Source organism: Aulonocara stuartgranti (assembly GCF_965226115.1).
Source record: "Aulonocara stuartgranti genome assembly, chromosome: 6".
Taxonomy (NCBI): domain Eukaryota; kingdom Metazoa; phylum Chordata; class Actinopteri; order Cichliformes; family Cichlidae; genus Aulonocara; species Aulonocara stuartgranti.
Genome location: NC_138944.1, coordinates 16,443,055 through 16,469,064, shown reverse-complemented (window position 1 = coordinate 16,469,064; position 26,010 = coordinate 16,443,055). Strand labels below are relative to the sequence as shown.

The 26,010-nt window shown below is 41.2% G+C and overlaps 1 long non-coding RNA gene across 2 annotated transcripts in view; it reads right to left on the bottom strand.

Annotated features, from left to right (window-relative positions):
• Positions 1 to 590: 590 nt before the first annotated feature.
• Positions 591 to 26,010, bottom strand: part of LOC309708176 — a 46,516-nt gene continuing 21,096 nt past the window's right edge. The window contains exons 3-4 of one of the 2 annotated variants that reach the window (XR_014277199.1): positions 7,373 to 7,475; positions 591 to 1,946 (exon numbers count right to left, since the gene is read on the bottom strand). This is a non-coding gene — a long non-coding RNA (uncharacterized lncRNA). The remainder of the gene's footprint in view (positions 1,947 to 7,372; positions 7,476 to 26,010) is intronic. The other variant, XR_014277200.1, reaches the window with a different exon arrangement.

The window sequence follows — 26,010 nt, the reverse complement described above, 5'->3', positions numbered from 1 at the left end:
TAGATGTGAGCGACGTAGAGTTTCTTGGAGCTCTTCTCCCCACAAAAGTGACTTTTCAATAATTTAACAATAAAATCTGCTGCATTGTAAAATAAAGCAATACAAGAAGAAGAAATATAAGGAGTTCTTGCACAAAACAAGTGTAATATAGAGCTGCAAGAATGCTCTAAATTTAAAAATCCATCCATCCATTCTGTTTCACTTCTAACTCAGAGTTAGGGGGGGATTGGCCCAGCTACAATAGGGCAGGAGTCGGGGGAACACCCTGGGCAGGTCGCCAATCTGACACAGGTTGTGATATGACCTCAAATAAATTTTTTATCTCAGTTCTGAATAATGAACAAGTAACAATTAAATACAGCCACTCACAGACAGACAGACAGACAGATAGATAGAGAAAGAGCATTAACAATTTTATTAGACCATCTGTCATAAAAACTAGAAAACCCAAATATTTCAAAGCTTTTTAAATCCTTTAAAATGATTTATTAGGCAAATCAACTGAATTCACATTTAGAAAAACATTTACACCCAAATTTGAGGTGAAACACATGAACTTCTCCGAGAAGTCAGAAATTAATAAAGCATAACATTCAACCACAAAAACAAACTCTTCTGTTCAGTAATGCAAGTAAATAACCATAATTTGGCTTTTTAATCAAAAAATGATGATGTGCTTTAAAAACATTTCTGCTTTTTTGAACAAAGTAAATGTGAAAATTTATGGATAACAACAATAATTATTTTAGCATTAACAATATAATTTTATGATTTTATAATTTTTAATTTTCAGATACGGTCTTTCTGCATGTTCTCCTCGTATTCAGGGTGTACCCCGCCTCTTGCCCAATGACAGCTGGGATAGGCTCCCAGCATTCAGGTTCTGAATGTCAATTTTTTATTCATTTTCAATTAATTGCCCAGCCCTAATTAAACATATAATACAATCAAAGATGAGTGTTCCAAGAATGGTGTTTACTTAGTTGGTGCGATGCCATCGGTGTCTAGAGTGCTTTCAAATTGTTGTTCATTTCACATTTAGTCTAATGGTACAATATCAAAGATTGATGTAGCCTCCCATCATACCACCCAGTGGGTTGAGATATCCCATTACGAAGCCTGCCATCCTTGGCTTAGAGTTTTAAAGCCTGACGAGTAAGAGGTACATCTGACAGCAAACCCACAAGCTTTCCGGTGATGACATCCTGGATGATGCTCCTTTCTGACTCTTGGACCATAATTTACAAAATGGACTTAATGTTCTTTTCAATATGACCCCAAAAATGGTAACTGAGCCCATAAATTCAACAGTAAAGTGTTTACTGATGTCACAAAGCTGTGGGGATACAACTTTCCATACAACTAAAAGTCTTTTTTCTCCCACTTGGGCTGCCCCCTGGAGGCCATTAAAATGAGTGCAAGTTAAGGCACTTCTAGAGTATATACAGAAAACAAAAATAAAATATAAGTTAAATAAGAAAGGCCAACCGGTTTATATTCTCTATAATGGGGAAATGTTTAAAATCAGTTTACTGGTCGAGGGCCACTATATTCAACATTGTAATATGGGGATTTTAGGGTAACTATAGCATTATTAAACATTTTTATAGCTACGTTAGAGTCAGGTAGCAGTTGTTAAAGGTCAAATGAAGGTTTTGCTTGAACATCTTTCTCTCTAGAGCCCCATGTTCCTCTGTAACACTGTCGCCCTTCATGTCCTCACTACATCCATGAATCTCCTCCAGCTCCATATTCAGCCTCCTTTGTCCTGTATACCCACCATCATTCCTCTGTACATGTCCAACCCATCTCAGCATTGCTTCTCTAACTTTGTCTCCAAAGCTGCACCTGTGGTTTCTAATCCTGCAGGTCGGTCTTCTGTCTTCTTGTCAATGCCACCATCTCCATCATTGTTGCACCATCTGACACCATTGTGACCACCGTTCCTGTTTTAAGACCAAACTGGATATAGTTTTGTTGGGCTCCAATTAAAGCGCTGTAGTACTGTTCACATGTAAAATTCAACATATGTAGTAAATGTAACGCTCTCTCTTTGTAATGAATCAGTACAATATCATATCATCTTCTCCATATTACCTACTAGTGCAAATATTTTGTGTATTTGCAAGAAAAAACCCAGTTTTGAACATCTCCATCTTGTATTGTCAAACAAATAATGACAAGAATTTCTTGCAAAATCTGCTGTGCATAGATCTGCATTCATACATAGTAACCAAATACAATAAACCCTTTATCTACACACACAAGAATATGCCTCTCCTTCTCACACACACACACACACACACACACACACACACACACACACACACACACACACACACACACACACACACACACACACACACTCCAAAGCAATGCACACAGAACTAATTGAGTGGATTTCAGATTTCACTTCCTCACAACTGATACACTGGAGATCCCTAAACAAATTTATCCAGCTTTTACACAAATCTCTCCCCGGTGTCTTAGATCCGTGCCCCACCCGGCTCTCCCGCTCTTCTTCCCCCATCGCTCTCCCTCCCTCTCTCTCTCTCTCTCTCTCTCTCTCTCTGTCTGTCTGGCTCTTGGGAAGCTCAACCATTTACACTAGTTGACCTCATTGAGCCACTGATGGAGATGGAAGGAGGTAAAGAAAGGAAGACAAAAAGACATATCTAAGTATATGTGTGTGTAAGTCTCCTCACCCCTTCCCCCTCTCACTTGGCTGTTTGCTTTAATTTGCCCTGCTGGCCGTGTCTGTGAGCTCATAGTTTATTTTGATAAATTGAAGGGGAAGACCCACTAATAAATCAGGGCTCATGATGAAGAAAAGCCTTAAATAGGGTATTAAGATTTATATCAGACTCCAGTAGTACACTGACAAGTACACAATTGCTCCTTCTTCTACCTGTCTCTCTTTTTCACGAGCACACTGATTCCATCTTCTTCTCTTGCTCTCTCCTGCTCTCTCGCTCAAGTCAAATTGTCCTTGCTTCTTTCATGGCACTGAGAGGATGATTTGTCATCAGGGCTCTAGAAAGTGTAGGAGTGAGTGGGGAGCAAAAAACGTGAAGCAAAAATGGAAAGGGTAAAGGGGAGAGAGGGAAAAAAATGGAGTTGGAGAGCAGAGGGGAGCTCTCTGCTGCAGTCTTTCTGTTATTGGCTCAGTGGCCAAGTGTGAATGCAACACACCGGGCTTCATTACTGGAGCGTGACGACTATCTGTGCAACAGAAAGAAGGATGGGGAGCGTACGTGTCTGTGAAGGAGCGTATATGTGTGCGATCTACATTTGTAGCGAGATGCAGGATTGAATTTGTGTGCCTGCGCTAGGAAGCATGCATATATACGTGTGTGTGTGTATGTGGCTTCCTTAGATCTGCAACGTGAGCACACACACTCACAGTGACTTATTTACTCCAGAGGCGAGGCTCTAACCCCAGGTACAGAGCCCTGCACAGAATAATTGCTTTTTTTCATCCCTCTGCATCATGCCGTCTCTTTGTTCCTAACCGCTCACACGCAAGAAGCGAAATCTATTTGTGAGTGAGAACGTGCCAGCATGCAGATGAATAAATAAGAGTGAGTCTGGCTGCCTGCGAGTATGTGCATCTGAATGAATATGAGACTCAGCCTGTGTTAGTGTTTAAAAAATATTCATACTTTTCAGTCTTTATTTGCTGTCTCAGCCAGAATTAGATGTGGAGATAAATATTAATTTGATCTTTTGTGTAAATATGCAAAACATTTTGAATGGCTTAGCAGAAAGACAGTAAGTGGATGGGAACCAGCTTACCTATCTCACAGAGTTACCTCCATCTTTACGTTGCACACAGTGTTGAAATGGATATTAATCTCAACTAACTCTCAGTGAGACATAATAAGCTGCTTTGCTTGAATGTGACACTTTTCCTTTAAGCTGCATTAGTGCCGTCTGTGTTTTCAAATATGCTTACATCCTCTTTGAAACCATGCAGCTATGCAAATCTGTAACAATTACCAGTTCAGCATTCCACCATCAGTTCATTCAGTTAAAAAAAAACCAGCTATCTGGTCTATTAGACTGTTGAGTAATGCTTTTAACTCCGTTCCCATAATTAAACCCAGTGTACAATTGAACACTCAAAGGCGGGTTCCTTGCGTTGCGTAATGATTGCAATTAAGGGTCACACACAATGCTGGGGCTGCTTTCGGAGTCGCCGCGCGTGACGCTGGCAATTAATTGAAAATGCAAATACACAAGCTGATGAATGAGAATAGTGCTGGGTCTACACTGCATGAAAAGACTATCCGCTACACTTCACAAGGCTGGAGGGGGGAGGGGGGTGATGCGCCTTATATTCTTTCAGAGAGGAAATCAAACCAATTGGATATGAAGCATCGCCGTGCCGCTGGGGAAAGCGTGTTGTTTGCTGAGACAGTGTGATACCGAAGACCTCAGGCGCAAACACAATAAGAAGCTGATTAGACAACAACAACAGGGTCATGGAAAAATGCTCTTTTTAGTTTAGATTTGCAACTTACAAAAAAAGAGAAGCTCCTTTATCTTACTGATATAAGCTTCAGCAGAAAACTCCTAGTTTCGTAGTTTATCGGTCAGACGCAGCCTTTCTGTGATCGGTCACGCTGCTGCTGGAAACTGCAACCAAACACTGCTCTCAGTTTGCAAAGTACTTGGATGTCTGAAAAGTACCACACAAATAAAAATAGACAGGCGGGCGCGGGCAGACAGACAAATGGACACACAGGCAGAGCCGCTGTGTGCGGTTGTCTTGACAACAGAAGAAGAGCAGCACCCTGAGAGTGGATGGAGATCGAGACATGAGGAGGGATGGACAGAAAAAGCATTCCTAAACCCCCGTTAACACACATGAACCATTAAAAAAAAGAAAAAAAGTCTGTGCTACAGCATCCAACCTTTGCAGAATAGATGCCTCTGTCAGGATCCACTGACAATATGAAATAATGGAGACTGGCTATTTTAATCAAAAACTGTTCATTCAGCCCATTATGTTATCTCCACTGATTTCACCCCAACTGCCATTCTAAGAATGCTTAATGAGCTACCAGCAATGCACTGAAAAGTTGCCCATTATCCTTGATTGCTGTAACATCCTGATCATCATCCTACCCAACATGAACCCTGACATTAGTCTGAGCTGCAGTCCAAAATAAGAAATCCAAACGTGAGCTTCAAAATGAGTAACTATTATGTTTCTGCTCTGAGTGTTACTGTGCAGCACACCGATGTACGTGTGTGCTATTGAACATGTCTAGATGCATTCATCTCTGCATAATACTACACCAGAAATAACACTTAAGCTGTCTGTATCTTCTCGAGTGGAGGGGCTCAAGTATCTCAGGGTCTTGTTCACGAGTTAGGGAAGAAGCGAGCGTGAGATTGATCGATGGAGTGTTTTTAGTGATGCAGATGGTGTCCAGTACACCGGTGGTGAAGCGTGAGCTGAGCATTAAAGCAAAGCAAAACTGTCGATTTACTGGTCGATTTGTGTTCCTATCTATGATCACAAGGTGATGACAGTAACCAAAAGAATAAAATCCCACATACAAGCTTTGGAAATGAGTTTTCTCAAATTGTGTCTGGGCTCAGTCTGAGAGATAGGATGACAAACTCGATCACCCAGGAGGGTCTCAGAGCAGGGTTTGTTGTATGGTACCACAGTTGTGTACAGTTGTATCCAGGCTATCGGGAGGGATTTCCAAAAAGAGTCCCCAAAAAAGAGCAAAGTAGCGCCTTGCTACTAATCTCCTAACTAATTATTCATTTGCAAAGTGGTGACTGAGCATCTGATAACGCAATCAGACATGAGCAACCAAGCGAACGATCCATTCAAAGACAACTTCACTTTTAGAGTTTAAATATCTAATTTTCACTAATAGACTTCATGGTATGCCTCCTTTTCAAAATAAGATAGCTGGCCAATGGAGCAGTAAAAATAATATGAATCCTTATTATAACAAACCAGTGTAATATTCACAAATAAGTTAGGTCATCTACAAATGGTACAGTACAACAATAGCTTCATAAAGCTAATTTTTTTTTAAGCTGTTACCTTTAAAGGTTGGATTATCTAGACTCTGTAGCTTATTTTGATCTGAATGATATTCATTCTAAATTATAATTTTATAAAACATGGTGAAATCACAACTACATACAAACAGCTTGAAGACTTCTGCTCCGCCTTTCCTCAATGTGGCATGGCACAGCATGGCACAGTGTGGCTGGGCCTGGCACAGAGAGCCAGACCACCTGGCTGATGCCAACTGTGATGTATAGTTCTACCTTGGCAGGGACCCCCTGCACAGTGACACAAGAGCATCAGGAGGGTCTCATGAAGAACAGGCGCTTAACATCGTGCCTCTCCATCTCTGTTAACCTCCTCTGTGCAAAAGGGGGTGGACCCTCTCTTATGCCAAGCAGCATACACACAAATGCACCAAATGCGCACACTGTGCATGTCTTTGCACACGCATGGTGACAGATGGGGGATGAAGTTGTCAGACCCTTGCTCGGTGGTGCTGTAGACCCTTGTCGGCTGGCTGCTGCTTGTTAATGTGTTAATTAGACTACTTGCTCCTCCTGTTAGGTAATTACAGTCAGTCTGGGCCAGGCCACTCATCAGGGGCCACTGAATGCAAGACAGTCGGGCAGACAAGGCCGAGTAAGGAGACATATGACTGAGATGGTATCTGCTGCATTGATTCACCAAAGAGTGAAGAGTGTTACAAATGGCCAACACTAAAGATCATAAAATATAGATCTTACAAAAATAGTTTGTTAGTCTAACATAAAGGATCACAGGGACATTTTTAAATGTTGGTTGATATCAGATGCAAATAATCAGTTCTTGTTCCTTTATTTCCTCTTATTTAAGAGAGACTTCACTGAAAGTAGTGCCATCTTTTTTTAGAAAGGCTCCAAATCTGTAGAACCACCTGTAGAAGTCATATAAGTTAGGGTACTTATCTGTATATTCCCTACAAATTGAGAAAAACAAAACATATTGGCCTCCATAAAGTCTGCATAAATTCACGTAAGCGATACAATATCACGGAGTGGTAATGCAGTTTTAGCATAGACTCATTTTAAACGTCTGCATGTCTGCATTACACCACAAGAACAACTATGACAATAATGTATGCAGATTTGATTGCCAACGTGATGGTTTTTATATTTCTTATGGAAATGAATGGAAACCAGGACATCTGAGGTCAAATTCATGAAACTTTGCATAGATTCATAGCCACAACTCGATATATGCAAAAAAAAAAAAAAATGAAATATGCAAAAGTGTTCTTTTGTCAGATTTACAAAGTTATCCAGGAGAAAGCCACAAATGGATGTACATCACCTGTTTGCAGATCAAACCTCCCGGCTCCGATGCTTGTTAGACCTCAGTCAGCAGAATGGCAGAGAAGGAGAGCAGTTGCTAATTAAGTCTCGTTGGCGAACACCTGTGATTATACACATCTGTTACGCATGAGTGTAGTTATTTAAAGCAAATTCGTGGCATATACTTAGAAACCATCATTAGGCTCATATTTGAGTCATTGCTGTTAAAAGTCAGAAAGTTTATCAGAAATTACCTTAAATTTAACTCTGACTTTAACATACTTTAAAAAGTTCTTCAAAACTCTGGATGTAACTGTGTCTCTACACTTACAATAACCACTCTGGGAAATATTTAGCAAACTAAAATAGAAAAAAATCATTATACATAGAGCCATAACGAAAACAAACAGCTTTTTTTTATTGTGAAGCAGACAGAAAGGGCAATAAATGAGGTGACAAAGGGGAAAAAGATAGAGATAATTTGTGTGGTAAAAAATGAGCAGGGTGCAGGAGAAGGTAAATGAAAAGTTAAAAAAAACCACACAATTTTAAAGCACACTGAGTGGACGTCAGATAAGCGCTAGGAGGGGTGGAGCGGTGCCGGGGTGTCGTCATCTTTGCCGTTATCTCTGGCTCTTTCCCGCTCCTGCAGGAAGCAGCCAGTTCATTTGCCTATGAGTGCCTGACAGAGGCGATTAAGAGCAGTTTGTTTTATAGACGTGGGCTAATTGAGTTGGCTAGATTGCCGTCGCTCGGTTTGCTCTCTCCATATTGGAGATTACATATTTCCTTTTTTCATATCTTGGTGCTGCAGCCGCCCGACCCATCTATCTCCATTCCTTCTCTCTTCCATTCCTTCTCTCCCCCCATGTAAAGTGAGAAGGGGCTTTGGTCCTATGTCTAATTAGTGCTCCTCTCCATCACTCTTCTTCTGCCTTGTTCACGACTACATCCTTGCCCCAGAGACCTTGCCTCGCCTCTTCTTTCTCTGTCTCTGACCCTTCATTCTCATTATCTACTCCTCTCTCCCTTCTTCCTCATCGTTTCCTCTTTGCACCACTCCATCCTTTACCCTCTCCATCTCTGTCATTATTCACCCACCCCCTACCTCTGTTACGCTCTCTCTTTCTTTTCCTCACCCCCCACAACATCTCTCGCTCTCTCCCTCTCAATGAGTTAATTAGGCTCATCTCTGGCACCCTCTTGCTGAAGCCTGTGCCCACAGGGCCGGTTGCAGAACTCCGCTGATGATTGGGGAGCTCTATTTTTAGAAGACAACAGAAAGTGGAGAAGCACAATGAAGAAGAGAGACAGCTGAAGGTCATTTGGTACTTTCATTTTGAGCCTCTGTATCTGAATGTGAGGAAAGGAAAAGGCAGAAAAATAAAAAAGGAGGATGACGAATGAAGCAAACATCTTCCGCGTGGATTGGATAATTTAAGGCAAAACTCTGCTTATGCTGTTCTTTTAGACCATTTCTTTTAGAGGAACTACATGAAAAGCCTGTGATTTTCCTTTCCCTTTTGAAACTAACTGTTTTTGTACACCTCAAAAGTAGATGCACATGCTGAAGTTCCAGCCCACTGTGTGCAATCATAAACTCATCTCTCTAATGAGCCAAGCCCTTTAAGAGCTCTGTATGCATACTATAGCCTAAGTCCCGCCGTCATTTGCCATTCATACTAAAAACGCACATCTTCTTGTGATATACTTTGTTAAATTGCCCGAGCAGCACATTATAACGCCATTGTTGTAGCAATAGACAACAGAGCTGCACCATATATAAAGATTTCTTTCTATGCAACCTCGTAATCTCTCACAACTCATTGCCGTAGGGATAGAATGAATAATCCCTCGAAATTCCCCAAACCTATAACAAACTGTGGGCAGAGAAAATTACAAATCTAAATATGTGGGACGATAAAAGCATATGCAAATGCTGCACCATATATCACAGCAAGTGCTGCAATGTGTTTTCCCCCCTTTAGCCATGGTAGGAAGGAGAACAGTACATTGTTTTGATGTAGACAACAGCCACATGTGCAAATTAACGGGATTACCTTCACAAAAACCGAATCTATTCTTTCGTTTTCACTGGCACAAAGTTTCCCCTCTTTTCTGTGTGCAACAGCACAAGAAAAAAGCTCGCCATGCAGACTGCGGGCAAGCTAAGTACTTCCATCTAACTGAATTCTGGCCGAAAGAATCCGTTGGCCCTACGAGTTTCTCAAGAATTTCAGCTCATAGCCTCCGTCAGGATAGTCCAGAAGCCCACGAGCCAAAACGCATTCGTCAAACAATAACGTTTATCTATATGCTTCACGTGTTTCTGGAGACTTCATGCTCTTCGTGGTGCATTTGTGCCAGAAACTTCTACTCTCTGTTTTCACAGCCCAGAAAATGTCAGAGGAATTACCAGATGGTGAAACTCTAGAAATTAAGAAACTCTTGCGAATGTCCTCAGCCAAGAATCAGTTACATGGAAATATTCACCTTGGCTTAGCCTCCCAGAACTCTTTGGATTTACATACAGAATCAGTGTTTCAGATTCTGTTTTCATTGGCCTTCAATCATTTTTACTGTACAATCTGATTTTCAGTTGGTAGTTGGTTACATTAGGGATCAAACATGCTCGGTTTGGATCATGATTTGGGTTCAAATTTACTAACTGATTCAAGGTTTTTCAACTTTTTTGATTCCCCAGCTGATATACATATTTGATGATGGCACTAAATATTTCTCCCATACTGTCTTTTCTTCACTGGCTCTCTGTGAAATCACAATTGAATGAAATTAAGCTCTTTCTCCTTACATGCAAGGCCTTTTTTATTGATCTCATCTTATCTTAAAGACCCCAGAGCACCGCATCACCCCAATAGAGCACTTCACTTTCAGACTGCGGCCTTACTTGTGGTCACTAGGATATTTAAAAGTAAGCATTCAGCTCTCAGGCCCCTCTTCTGTGGAACCAGCTCCAAGTTGGATGAGGGAAACAGCCACCGTCTCTACTTAGAATTAGACTTAAAACTTTCCGTTTTGATAAAACATATAGTTAGGGCTGAATCCTCCCTTAATTGTGCAGTAACAGGCAGAGGCTACTGAGCACTTCCCATGATGCACTGAGTTTTTCACCATCACTCACTATTTTTCACCTTCTACTTTGCAGTATTCTGAATCTCAGGCACTCTTCGCCCATCACTGTGCGCTTTGTTGTGCCTGAGGGTTTATCCTCTTAATAGGGAGTTTTTCCTTCCCGCTGTCGCCAAGCGCTTGCTCATAAGGGATCATTTGATTGTGGAGGTTTTATCTGTACTATTGGCGGGTCTTTACTTTTTAATATAAATTGTCCTTAAGACAAATATTGTTGTGATTTGGTGCTTTATAAATACAAAAGAGTAGAATTTAAGTGAATGAACTAATTAGACTTCAGGCTGAACTAAAAATAAACATAAAATGCATCCATGCATGCTAACAAATAGGTAATTTTGTGATTACTTTATGTTTTTCCATGAGATCTGAATAAAGTATGTGCTGCTTAAATAATTTGTAGTGAACCAGCAAGATTTCTAAATTTTAAGTCCGACTGAAGACCTGCTGGATGTTATTTGAGCCACTATAGTCTTATGAATCTTCTCAGTTCAACACAGCTGTACGGACGTGATACGGCACAATGACACGTCTACCTCTTCCGCCACTATCATGCTGGTTGGGGTTACATTTTTTAACCACTTTATTAATACACCAATTGCCTACTGTACCTTAACAAACAAGACCCCATGGCACACTTTCTTAATGACAAATATAGACAGTAGAAATAGCGGAGACTGTATGAGTGAAACCACCCGGAGTTCATTTACCCTTCTCCCTCTAATAAACAAAGCAATCACTGATAGTAAGAGACACAATTATGAGGTAATTACAGAAAATAACAGATTCTCCCTCTCTACCTTCCACGCTTGTTTCACACGGGTACCCCCACAGATTACAACAGCCCCTATCATCCCCTCCCTTCCTGTGCCACCCCACCCCACCCGCACTCCATAAACACACACACTCACACATATGCTTGCACAACATGCGAGTATACACGCAGATACACAAGCACAAAAAAAACAAAAAAAACCACGCACGCAGATTTATGCAAAAGGTTATTCATGCGAGTGTGCTCGCTCCCTCGCACGCAGTCATCCCATGCCCTCCCAGAGCTCGTCTTAATTAGCAAGCAAGTCGTCTCATGGCAACACACTCGTCAATCTCCCTCTATGTAGCCTCACACTAATTAACTGATTTAAATGGGAGTATCGAAGTGACACAGGGTGGAGGTTCTAGTCCCTCAACTGCCTGCCTTTCATGAAAACCCTCCACCAGCTCCCTTATTGGGGCGTATTTTTGTCACCATCTCTTTTTTCCTCTACTCTTTCCTCGCTCCATCCCTCTTTGCTTTTTTCTTGTCTGTCCTCCAACAGACCCGCTCACTTGTTTGATTACAGTTATCAACCCCAGGCAGCCTTTTCATCCTGCCAACTGGCAAGTCACTGTGCCCCTGTGCCCACATGGCTTGCTGGAAAGGGCAAAACATGGTCATTATCATGGGCAGCTCCGCGGGGAGGAGTTCCTCAAAATATGTAAATGAGAGCAATGTTGAAAGTGCCATACACCAAGGATGAACAGGGAGACTCACAAAAAGAGCTGCTGGCGGTGTCTCTAAGTTTTTTCAGAGTGCAAAAATTACAATTTGAAGAGACTGTGGTGCATCTCAGTATCAAACTGAGCCAAGAGCCACAGGATAATGCGTAACAGCAGAAATGAAATCTCATTTCCATAAAATGAAATGTGACTAAATCTGAGCAACCATTTTTGTTTCAGAGATAGTCCCGCTTCCAGCAGTTTTAAAGCAGGCAATTTCTTCATTGTTCTGAATGAATTTATTTTGGTTGCCAAGTATTTAGACAACATGAAGCAGAGTTTTTTCTCTACCCCACTGACTAGCGAGGTTTTGCCAGGAAAGGATCTATTTATGTATATAAAGAAAGTCTTTATGTAGAGCCCAGGCACAGGCTCCAGTCAGTCCCTGCAGAGATGGACTTAGCAGCATTTGGAAGATAAATGATGTCCAATTAATATGAGATACAAAAGTCTTTTCCCCACAATTCTCTGTTTCAGTCTGGGAGGCATCATGGGAGGTCCTTGGCTGGAGCAGCCCAATAGCTGTTGGGTCTTGCAAGCTGCCCTGAGGGCTTCTCACCTAGTGCTCAATTACAGCTGAGAATGATAAAGCACTTGGTGGTAGCTGAGCTACAGAGCTGTAAGCTCCATGTCGGGCCCTCATCAATATTTCAGGACTCTTTCTTTATACTGTATTTCCCTTTATCTGGACGACGATAGCCCACATCACACCTCAACTTTTCCTACCCTCAGGCAGGGTTGTGTTGGGAAATGAGCATTTAAGCCTGAATTAAAACAAGAGCAAATGGACACAAATGAGGTTTCATTGAAGTATGTGTCTTATTTGTTTTGGCAGAGGTAGGTGTTTCATACAGAGTATGAATTCAGTGGCAGGTTTCAGTATTTCCAGTAAGCGTCTATCTCTGGGGATTTTGCTGGTAAGACACAAAAAGACCCCCACAGGCTGTTGTTTTTGGATTTTTATCAGCTTGGCTTGTTTTACAAATCTGCTTTTTCTTCTTATTAGTCTTTTTCTCGTCTCCTCTTATTGTTCTTCTTCCAAGTCACAGAATTCAATTGCATGACAACTTTGGGTTGAGTTCAGGTCACTTCCATGTAAAGGAATTGCGTCTGACATAAAACTTTTGCCTAAATCAAACACTCAGATCACAAAGAATGAAATTTCCTTACCGGATCACTTGCGGACTTGGTTAACAATGACTGCCTTCAGCGCTGTTGACAGATGAGGATGCCAGAGATGATGGGTGAGATGATCTGCTACAACAAGTAGCAGATTATCCAAAAAATGGAATTCCCCTTTATTCCTGCACACTGAAGTGTTTTTTATGTTGTTCCAGCGTGCAGGAAGACACTGTCAGTCTGCGCCCTCCAAAATCAGTGGAGGCAGAAATATGCTTTCATGAAGGTTTTAGGTTTCAGGACCTAAGATTGAAATGATGAAATTCAGGAGAAGTGCTAAAATGGCCAAAAGAAGTCTCAGAAAGCATTATGGTTAGGCTTAAAATGATTACTGAAAAGGTTTTGGGAACTTCACTATCATTTTTAACAGTAAAGATTTTAGGGGGGGAACATTCGTGATTGAAAGAAGCTGACACGGAGTATTTTCTGGAAAACTATTTAGCTAACAGTTACATCGTGTGCTGCTACTCTTTGTGAAGACACCACTTGACTTGCTCGTTTTGGGCCATTTATTGAAATGGAACTAAAATATAATAAGAGGAGCTTAGGCATCTACAGCAACAGATAAAGAAGTCAAAACATAAAAATAAGGGGATATGAAATTGAATCAGTGTGCAGCAGTGAGGGTCAGTATCTGCGAGCCTACTGAAGCACAACCTAAGGGGTGTTTTAAGGCCATTTTTCTCACAGGAATCCAATATTATCAGAACAACCACCACATCAATACACACACACACACACACACACACACACACACACACACACAGTGTAAAGCTGTGGAACCCTCCCTCCTGAAACCCCCTGGCTTCCCATCACGGCTCACAGTGCCCGTTTTTCACAGCAGGTAGCTAATTCTGCTTTTATCCCCAAGTAATATTGGCCTTATCGCTCGCGCCACTGCATCTATGCCGAGACTCGGCGAGCCATGGGGGTGCGGATGGTGTGGGGGTGAGGAGAGGAGAGGCGAGGCAGGTTCTGGTGGAATGTCAGCTTGGTGGAACTGATTGTGCTTTGCAGTCACAGAGCTGTTGCTCTATTAGGTATAAACGCACACACTCAAAAATACACACAAACAGCCTTGCTTCCATGACTGCAGTGGACGGCAGTGACTCACAGTACATATATTTATTTCCTGGAGACTCATCTAAATAACTAAATGCAATGTAATGAACTCCCGTCTAGTCTTTCCTTACCCGAAATCTGTTCTAACCACAAACTGATTTATGTCCTCAAAACTCCAGAAATATGGCTGCACACACAAAGAGAGAGTAAGAGAGAAACAAACTCCCCCAGGTCCTGCTCACTCGAGCCCTTCGTAGACCACCAATATTCCCGCTGATATTGCCTCGGTGTTACATCATTCAAGACACACCCACGCACGCACACATTGCATTCCCCACTGCTATCACACACCATCCAGTAATCTCAAGGAAGCCACAACCTCTGCTCTAGCCACAAGGCAAAAAACCATTTCACATTTCGCCCACAGCTGTCCCTCTTTGACCATTTTCACTTTTACATATTTTCTCATTCCACTGCTAAATTATAAGACTTGGAGCTCCACTCGTGCCGCCCCCCTCTCCTAACCCACCCACCGTCACCCTGTGGATAAAAGGTGCCTCTCTCTAAGTGACACCTGTCAGAGTTTACAGTAGACTGGTAATATGCTCCGATGCTACACCACGCCATACATCACACTCTTGCTGTCACCCTTACACATGCAGACAGGTTAACACAAACATACTGGGGAAACTTTGCAGTGCTGAACACTAAATGCCACTAATAGGCTGATTCTACACACACAATGAATTCAAATTGCCTGCTGTACACCACACCAAGCTTAACGTGCTGCACTTAAGCATTCCCAGGCAAACTGGGGACATATTCCCATGATGCCTATCTGTGCTGTGTTAATGAAGATATATGGCACAGGTACAGTGATGACAATTTCATAGGCAGCAGACATCCTCCATCTGTCCCGAGGCATCATTTCATACGATGGCTGTCTGCTCCGTGATTTGGAAAGTCCATCGTTTCACACACAATGAGGAAAAAAAAAATACAGTGAAGAGTTTAGGAAAATGAGCTCTCTGTCCTGTCAGATAGAAAACTCAATCCAGATTCTGCCATGCTGATTTAAGTTATTGTTTTCATTGACATTGAAAAATTACAGATCGGTTGTTATGCAAAAGTTGGCTAAAGTTTATCCACAGAAAACCCCTTTGCACCACCTTTAAACATCATTTTTCTGTATTAATGTTTTGAGGTATGAAGACTTTCTTCAATGCCAACCTCTAAATTTGTGTCGTTAGTCCTTAAAAGATGCCTTTTACCTCAGTGTGCAATAACACCATTCTCAATAGAAAAGGAACAGCAGTATCTGCGTATCTGACACCATGGGATGAAAATACGTTAGCTTGTTTTCGTAAGCACAGTCTTCACCACAATAATCGCTTAGAACTAGAAACACTACATCGATACACTGAAGTTAAGGGGTTTTTTAAGTCACTTTAATACAAAGTCAAATCACCTTTGAAAAAAATATATTAATAATGCTGCAGGAAATGTAGCTGCTGAGCACATCTGTATGATAGCTAAAATGGACAGCTTTAGTAAAACTTAGGCAAGACTTTTCTAGCTTTTTTGCATAAATGAAAAGTTATATATAGTTATATATTATGGGATGGTTAAGAGTAAAAATTAATGATAGAGGGAAACCATTCCCAGGTGTATACAAGTACCAAGACTGTTACGTAAACTTACTATTTTGATAAAACCCATTAGCCATTAGATGACTGTCAACAAAGGCCGGTAAATATAATGTTTTTCAGATAAAGTATACAAGACTTGATTTTCTGAGTATTTGCCAACCAGAAGACCGTGATCTGTGATCTGCTTGGATTTTGTTTGGCTTGTGTTCCCTTTATGATTAGTTTAATTTGCACTCCCTTTATATTTTAATTCTGTAGTTGGGTTTAAGCGCCAAAAAGTACCAGATGAAGTTTAGGAAAATACTAATGTTTGTTTGTGTCAAAGAATGCCATTGAACCATATTAACCCTTCACATTGAAAAACTATGCATACTCAGTGCTTTTAAATGCAGAGAGGTCCTTTTGAAGCATCCGAATGTGACAGACCAATAGCGAGAGACCCATCTCACTATTGCCATGACCCGCTGCACCATGCCACAGACGCCAAAGGAAAGCTTGCATCTGTGAGACGCCAGCGGCTTTAACAAAACAACAGTGGTTAATGCCCTGGGAATGGGAACGGGTTATATTATTACAACATGAATGGGAAGCCAACTGCGACAAAATGTGTTTGTTATGGAAATCGTTATTGTCTTTCTTTGAGGAGTTTCATCCTCTACCCTCTCCACTGATGCACCCCAGCCCTTATTCTTTCCACTCTCCCTATGTGTGTCTCTCACTAGGTGGTTAAAGCTGGGAGGGCTGAGGTAGTAGCTGACTGACGGATGCGGCGGAGCGTGTTGCCATGGTGCTACCTGGCGGGGAATGTTCCTGCAACAGGAGGCTAGCAGTCTGCCAATGACAACTCGGAGAGAAAGAGGAGGGCGGTGTTAGCGGTGTGTGCGTTTATATGACTATTCATGTGTGGAGGGAGGTATTGTCTAATTTCAGAACCACATTCACATACTAGCTCAAACAAAACCTCGCAGGCATGCATGCATCTAAGCAAGTGCACACACTTTCCAGTCTGCAGAATTAAATCTCACCACTTCCAGAGATAGTGCAGCTGAATTATTTATGGCTGCCCGTCTCCGGGCCAGGCTGTAATAAAGTTACGGCCGAGACTAATTTGCAGTTTGATGAGGTGGGCTTTTAGCAGCGGATCCTGGGCCAACATTAAGTACATATTGTTTTTACAGATTTGATTACTTTTTCATTGTTATTGTTATTAATGCACTGGGTGTGTGCATTGGGTTTTTGTACTGGCTACGCGTCCTCGTTTGGTGTAGCCAGTACAAAAACCTGACCAGAGGAGAGAGCTGAAACTGAATAAGCAGTATGTAGGGAACTATTAGACATATTCGGAATGTAATCGCCTCACTTTAAAAATCCAATAAAAGTGGCAGCTCAACACCTTTTATTGCAACCTGGAGGCAATCTGCTTCTAAATACATAAGCCTCAGCCGTGAATCAGCTGTGAATTGGACCTGAGCCATCTTCCTGCTCACACATATATGCACACACAGGTGTGCACGCAGTCAGATACACAAACATGCACACAAGTACCTCCATGAGGGCCTACAGAAAAGTATCAGGGCTGGTAAGCTGATGTCGGCACTCACAGTCAGTACATTAAGGCTAGAGTGGAGGAGCTTTACAGTAATGGGATGATGGTGTTTGGAAAAACAGATTTTGATTTGCGATTTACCCAGGCTAAACAAAATTCAATTTTACCCACTTTTCAAAGAGCCCCCCACTTTGGCTGGAAGAGACGACACACAGTAAACCCTGTGCATAATTTGATGGAGTGTTGTTGGGTTGTAAAATAAGTACTTTCAATAGCTATTAAAGGCTCAGAGCCTGTAAATATGTTATGGTGATTAAAATACATAAAGAAGCACAGAGTTATACAACACCTTGTTGATACCAAAACACCTCACACTGCTAAATAAGAGCAAGATGCAGTGCATTCCCTTCCCCTGAATACATGATAATCCTTTGATTAATGACGCCCAACATATTTAATGCCTAATACGTAGAACGGGAGCTGACAAGCCAAACAATTAGGTCAATTACGGGATGACAACTATGTTGCGCTGGGTTAATTACTTGAATCTTCCATGGTGAGACACATCCATTTGAGGGCCAATGGCATGTAACAGAGTGCACATGCAAATGAGCTCACCTACAGGACACAGCTATGCCCGACCATGTGATCTGTTATGAATAAGGATCCGTATTGAGCTGTATATGCATTTTCTTTTGCATCTTTCCAGAGATAGATGAAGGAATTATTTGTTTCATTGTAATTTATCAGTATTTCATAGCTGTTTAGGCTTGGGTGGAATTTGTATATCTCGCCCAACCTGTCTAAATGTGAATAGATTACCCCGAACTAAATATTTATAGAGAGGAAAAGAGAGGCACAGAGACTATATATGTGTGTGTGTGTACATTATATATATAAAAGTTATGAATCTTTGGCGTGCTGTTAGTTTGATTAGAAAGACATGAGAGGAGGCCCATCAATTACTATTAAGTTATTATTAATATTATTAAGAGGTGTAAAACAAAACAAAAAAAATCTTTAAATGGTAAATGGCCTGTATTTGTATAGCGCTTTACTAGTCCCTAAGGACCCAAAAGCGCTTTACACATCCAGTCATTCACACACTGGTGATGGCAAGCTACATTGTACACAGCAAATTCAAAAGTGTTAAATTTTTTGGTGTTAATAGTCTCCTTGCAAAAGTAGAGTTAATTTTACTCTAAGCAAAGTCACATTCTTTTAATGTAACTCTGAGGTGTAAAATGATAGTAGTTAAAATCGAGTGTTAAAAATGAGTGTTTCTCTGTCAAATCTGGAGGTGTTAAAATGGAAACATTAACTCTTGACCTCTTAACTCTGAACTCCTAGAGGGGCTATGACACCAATAGAGTAAATTCACAGACTCCGCCCTCAGCACCATAGGCTCCAATCGAAGCTGAAGTGAAGCCGTTTCAGAACATTTTGCTCTACATATTTGAGTTGTTTGCCATGCTTGGTAAGTCATTTTTTCAAAGATTGTTTCAATTATTATTATTAGCTTTTACTTCTGTGGCTCTTTGAAGTTGAGACAAAGCTGTGTGAAAGGCATTAGCCATGTTGCTCGCTGATAGCATAATATTCTGTTTTAGCTAGCTGAAAGGTATTGTTTGCGGGCAAATACCACAGCCTTGAAAAAAAGCTTGCATGTGAATTTTCAGTCAAACTTTTGGTCAAATACACCTAAAACAATGTGTAGAATGTGAAATGTTGGTGTAATGGTGCTACTTGAAGCCTGAAAACGATCGCCCATAAAAAAACAACAACGAGCAAACAGCAGTAGCTGACGTCCTGACTGGATTCTACGTTAGCATTTAGATCCCTCCAGAGTTTTGTGCACACGGTTTAGGTAAAAATGAAAAAGGTTGAGGTTTTACATTTAGTTCAGTATTACCTGTTGCCTGCGTCCTTGTCTTTTGGGAAAATACTTTACACAAGTAATGGCTCAAAGAGGATTCCTTTTTTTTTTTTTACTGTGCTGCAATTGATTACTGGATTATTTGTGCCATTAATTAGTGTCAACTAATTTTTATTCAATCTCCACACAGGATATGCTTGTTAAGATGGAATATGGGGGAGAGCAGAAGTGCGTTGAAGTTCCACAAAGGGATGAATGAAGGACATGCATATTGTATTGAAGAAATAAGTGATGAGAATGCTGTTATTTGCATTTACCATGTCAGACCTTTTGATAAACAAAATTCTAATAAAAAGTGAGAACATGTACACTGTTACATCTTTCAGAAAATGTTTTGAAATTGTGGTGCACAGTTCAGAATAAATGTTTTTCAAAAACCATTGCATCTTTTTAGTAAATGTTTATTTCCAAAAGAAATTTCTAGAAGTTCAGAACAGTAAAATTCCCGCTTTTTAGAATGAATTAGAAGATAACTCTTACGTAGTTACGTAAACACCAAATCTGTCTGGAGTTGATAATTTAACACTTGGTGTTAAGAGTTTATATATTAACTCTCAAAGAGTATTTTAGTTTAACACTAAATCAGAGTTAACGTACCAACTCTCCAAAAAGAGTTAAATTAACACTCTCTGGTGTGGACCCATATAGACACTTTAATAGTGTTGAAATCAAATCCGACAGTGTTAATTTGGACATGCTGGATTTGCTGTGTAGCCACAGCCACCCTGGGGCGCACTGACAGAGGCGAGGCTGCCGGACACTGGCGCCACCGGGCCCTCTGACCACCACCAGTAGGCAATGGGTGAAGTGTCTTGCCCAAGGACACAACGACCGAGACTGTCCAAGCCGGGGCTGGAACCGGCAACCTTCCGATTGCAAGGCGAAGTCCCAACTCTTGAGCCACGATCGCCCTAATTATCCCCTTTAACATGTAACAGCTCTGTGGTCGGCTACTTATGACTGTTACTTTAACTTTGCATTTTCAACACAATAATAGCATGTTTTGTTAGCAGAACTAAAATAATTACAAGTTTTTGCTTACTATTTTCTTATGTTTTATTACCAACGAAACCAAACAGTTGGGAAGTTGAAGAAAAAAACCTCTAATAGTATCTATTTGAAATAAAGCTGCTTTAAAGCTATGCAGAGTCCCACCTGTGCCTGTGCAAATGAATCGAATTAAAACAGTCTACTTTGATAACAATAAACAAAACACAGGGTTTGAAATCGTGTTGGCATGTTACATGTTAAAGATGATGCCAGTACAATTAGAAAAAGTGCACTGCACAAGTATGGCTTGGTTGGAAGGGTTACCACTAGAAAACCTCTTCTCTCTAAAAAACAAAAAACAAAAACATGTCGGTACGGATCTGTCTAAAGGACAAACTGAAGATGTTAGATCATAATGAACAGAACCACATCAGGAGAAGAATAATTTATCACATCAGCACAATGCCTCATGGTAGTAGAGGGCTCCTGATTTGGGCCAGCTTTGCCTGGGACTTGGGCACTTTGCAGTCACTCCACTATGAGCTGTGAACACTATGAATACTCCAAACACAACAACAAATCTACGACCGAATGGCTAAAAAAGCATCAAGGTGTTTCTCCTTCGATGCATGAACTAAAGAGAGCTGTGCATCAACAAATGGCCACAAACCTCAATGAACGTAATTGTAGAGAAGAGTGGGTCAAAACTCCATGATGTGATCATTTTATACTTCAAGTTACTGCTGATCAAGGTGATTCCACAAGTTACTGAACTTCTTATTCTCTCATTCAAATAAAGCTAGCCTTTTTGTTAAAACCATGGGGAGTCTGTTTTCAGATATCAACCAAATGTCCCCATGTTCTTTCTCTTTCTTTCCTGATTCTTTTCTTTCCTCCACAAAATCACACACACTTCTCGAGTGCTATAACCTAACTAGAAATGTACAGGGGGCCTCTTTTAATGCCTTGTCGCTTACAGAGAAACAGGACATACTCATTTGTATCACACTGCTCTGTGCATTAAGAAAGGTTGGCGTGGGAGCAAAAGAGGATGGCGAAGGTCATTTACATATTCACTTAACAGAGTGTTGCCTCTCTCTTTTCTGCACTGTGGCGCTTTAATCAAAGCAGGTGGCGCTGTCACTGGCCCTGGAGCACCTTTGAAACACACTGACACCAGTGTCATGCTGAAAAGGACATGCTTTATATCCCCTTAAATAGCTTGCAAAAGGGTCCCATTGACTACACAAGCAGCCAACACTTCCATGCCTCTTCGTTCTGGCCTCTATTGTACTTCCAACTGAATGTGTCAATGATACTGGCTGAACACAGCGCACTGTTTAACAATATCTTGTGGGTTTTTTCTTCAATAGGTTTGTAGCATTAGTGCACGGTGCATATTTATATTGATATCCGTGAGATGGTCTTCTATGATACTTGGGGGAAAACGACACCAAAAAAAAGAAAGAAAAAAAAGGAGAAAACGTATTATGGGGATGTGAAGTTTGTGATATAATTTTAGCTGTTTTCTTCTGAAAGGGAGGGCTACACAAACACTGATACAGAAGGTAATGACATGCAGACATCCACATTCAAACCAGAACACACAGCACACACACATACACAGACTTAATCACACACACACACTAACATGTGCACATACAGTAAACCCCTTCAGCACATGCAACCTAGAAGCGCGGCAGTACAGTATGAAGGCTGTCATCCATCAAGAGGTATTGCCTGTCCTTATTAGAAACTCCTAATCCACTTGTTTCTGCAGTCTATTCTCTTGGTAGTCGCCCTGTGCTACCACTTTAATGGGCCCAGAGAGCTTAGCACGCGCACACACACACATACACACAAACACATTCTCCGTCCTTCTCCTCCTATAATGGTCTTGGAGTGCTGAGAGTGAAAGAAGAGAAATGTTGGGCCATTGCTGTCAAACTATGAGTGTGTGTGAGTGTGTGTGTGTGTGTGTCAGAGAGAGAGAGAGAGAGAGAGAGAGAGAGAGAGAGAGAGAGAGAGAGAGAGAGAGAGAGAGAGTATTATAGGGCGGGAGAGCACCTAATGTTTTTTTGTTCTTTTTCGAAGAACAAATCCAGTATAGTTTTTACATTTTCTGCCACTTATCCAGGTCTATAGGTCACGGGGGCAGCAGTGTCCTCCTCCCTCGCCACCTCCCCCAGCTCCACTGACACATTCTCTCCAGGGTGTCCTTGGACTACAAGGGGGCTCCTCCTAGTAGGATATGCCCTACACATCTCACCTCGGAAGCTTCCTGCTCAGACTCCCAAACCACTCTAACAGCTCCATTCAATGTGAAGGACTAGTGTCTTTACTCTGGCTTTACTCTTCTTCCTGAATAACCAAGCTCCTTACCATATTGCCAAGACAAACCACTGACATTATTTGGCAGAAAATCATTTCCATCGCTTGTATCCACGACCTCATTCTTTCAGTTGCTACCCACAGCTTGTGGCCTCTGACAAGGGTGGGAACACCATCTCAACTACATAACTACATAAAAAGATGTATTCCTTGTAAACCATTTTCATTGTTGTTGATCAGGATACCTGTCTGTCTGCCAGCAGTATTACACAAATGCTGCAGGAAACATGGTGGAAAGGTGGAGTGTGGGCAAAGGAAGTCAAAAAAATTCTGACAGCTTGAATTTTCACAATAAAAGTCTTGCTTCAGTGGCATGCATTTCTATATAAAACCCCCCCACAAAAAACAGAAGTATTTGTTGAGTAAATAGTGGGTTTCAAATTCAGGACCCTTCACATGTTAGGTGTACCAACCACAGCTCTATGAAAGCACATTAATATTTACTTCCTATTGCCATAGTTTAAAAATGCTTATGTATGTGTTACACAGCATTGTACAGCATTGAATATAATTCTCCTAAAACTCATAATGAGTTTCATCTGCTTCAGAAAACCAAATCAGATCAAATTATTTGTTACATATTTGGCATTCAAGTTCCCTCTGCCTTTGAAGATTAAAAACATTTTGTGGTAACAGTTGTCAGCTGCATATGCTGTTGGCTTGTAACAATTCTGAAACGTCTGCAGTATTGTGTCACAGTTTCATCTTCCTGTTCTGTGAAGCACCCACTTGGAGCTGTTAATGAGTAATCTTTGCAGACTGGAAATACATCAGAATAATGGAGTTTATTTTTGTTCATGATGCAGCCAAGTAATCAGGCAATCAAGTCTATGATAAAAAGATTGTTTCCCTGTTTTTTTTTCCCCTTTTGATTCTTTGGTAGCATTCCTTTAAAGAAGTATCAAGGTAACATAACTGTGCTTTTGGAGAGCTGTTATGCCCCTTAATAGCCAAATATTGTTTTTTCACAGTCATAGGTGGCATGCATGCTAAAAGCTATATTGTGTTTACTCAAACGGTTCAGTTTAATATGGAGACTAAAAATACTGAATAAGACTAGCTAAAAGTCATACAGCCACTCAAGTTTTCCTAACCATTACTTTTGTCAGACAAGTCCAAAGAGCAGCCATATACACTCCCATATAATGACTCCCATACATGATGCTGTCCTCTACAGGGTTTCTTCAATATACAGCTTTGAAAAAAAAAAGTATTGGGGCAACCATATGGTGAAGATTATTGAACTAATAAGCTTTTGCTTGTAGCCCATGGCAAATCTGAGGTCATATAACACATCACATTTTAATTTTGTACATTCATCAAACAAGAGGCATCTCCACATATGCCATTTTGTACAGTCTACATACACTTACATACGACATACAGTTATAATTCGTACAATTAAGAGCTTGTAACCAGCCATGGCTCGCATTACAGTTGTGTGAGGGAGGACTTGGTGAAAAAGAGAACCAGATACAACAAAATATTGTATCGACAATGTGGTTTTGCTCTGTGAGGCTCCTCGGTGCTGTTGGATTAAGTGCAGCTGAGGTGAACGGCGTGTGTGTGTGTGTTGTTGTTACACATAAAAGGGATGAAGAGTGGCTCTATGAGCACTATTTGCTCCATTTTTAATGCTTTATGCTGCTACATGTCTGTGTTTGTGTTTACTTGTGAACGCGTGGAGGTGTTTGGGTGCGTTTGTGGATATATGTGTGTGTGTAAGCGAGCCAGTGTAAGTGTGGCCCTATCACTTCTTTCTTCTCTCTGTAGTCTCTCAATTAGGCAGCGAGCGGGCCCATGGGGAGCCATTGTTTGAGCAGCTGGAAGACAAACAAGACCGCCACAGCACACAGGAGCTCCCTGGGCAACACTCGAAACCGCCGCAGTCATTCACTCACCGTCTCCTGAACATGCACGCATATATGCTAACACTATATTTGCATATATTTATCAGTGCATATAGGCACAAATCAAAAAAAGCATAAAAAAAGAGAATAAAAAAATAGAAATAAACCTAGAAACACACACGCAAATAGCAAAATCTGACACACAAATCATAAACCACATGTACGCATACACACATAAAGAGGTTTATACCACTGTGCTTCTTGGTAAATGGACCAAAACCACAGATCCGGGGGGGAGGCCACACATGTTTACGCACAAATTACACCCTGTGGAATCACTTAGTCTTGTTTCTACAACAGAAAGCCACAGTGTTAGATGATAATGTGAACATGGATATGCCCTTATGCCAGTTTACTTAAACTTAATTAACAGCAGCTTTGGCGGTGCAAGTAGCCATAAAGACCACAAGGATTTTGCTTTCAAATTTCAGCCCACTTACGGGAGAACAGAGGCGAAAGGGAGCGCGCTCCCCTCTCTGCTTGCTTTCCATCTGTCTCCATTACTCCCTCATCCTCTCATCCCTTAATCTCTGCTTTTCTCTCCAGAGAGCGAAATAGAGGATTTTCAAGTCATAAAAGTTTTATGGGAGTCGTAAAGGGTGAACATGTACAGTCGGCCCTTCTGAACTCTCACTGGCGCTCTTTATATCCACCTGAGAGGAGAGGTGTTCAGTCAGCTAAAGAACCAAGTCTAACATTAACTTATTTTGAGTTTCGCGTATTGTCCTGTTTTATTTCACCTCTTCTGATTTTGCCATGTGATTCAGGTTAATTCTACTCACCGATGTGTGCGTGTTTAGTGGTCTGAGTCTGTGTTCACACTAATGACCACATCGCTGAGGAAAGGCAGAAAAAAAAGCTCAGTGAAAAATGAAAACTTTTCATTCGGCTTCAAGCCGCAGACACTATTAGTCCGCATTAGAGATTGAAGTACACAGATGCACTTCGGGGCCTCATTAAAGCACAGGTATGTTTATTGCAATCTCTACCAGTGTGGATATACACCACAGCTTCTATTGTGGGTTTGTCTATCTGTCTTTTCACAAAATAAGGAAATAACTTCCACTCACAACACGGGCTTGCAAATAGAAGATGACAGTCATTCAGCTGAATGGGGAGGCAGCTGTTTTTTTCCCCCTAACCTATGTGGCAAGCAGTAAAATAGCAAGCGAGCAAACAACAAGAGAAATAAATGACTTTCTGGACAAAGGCAGCGGCAAAGCAGAAAGCATTTCTCCTGAGGCTAAGAGGGGCAATGAGAGAGAGAGATGGAGAGATGGAGGAGGGGAGGGGAGGGAGCGGGGATAC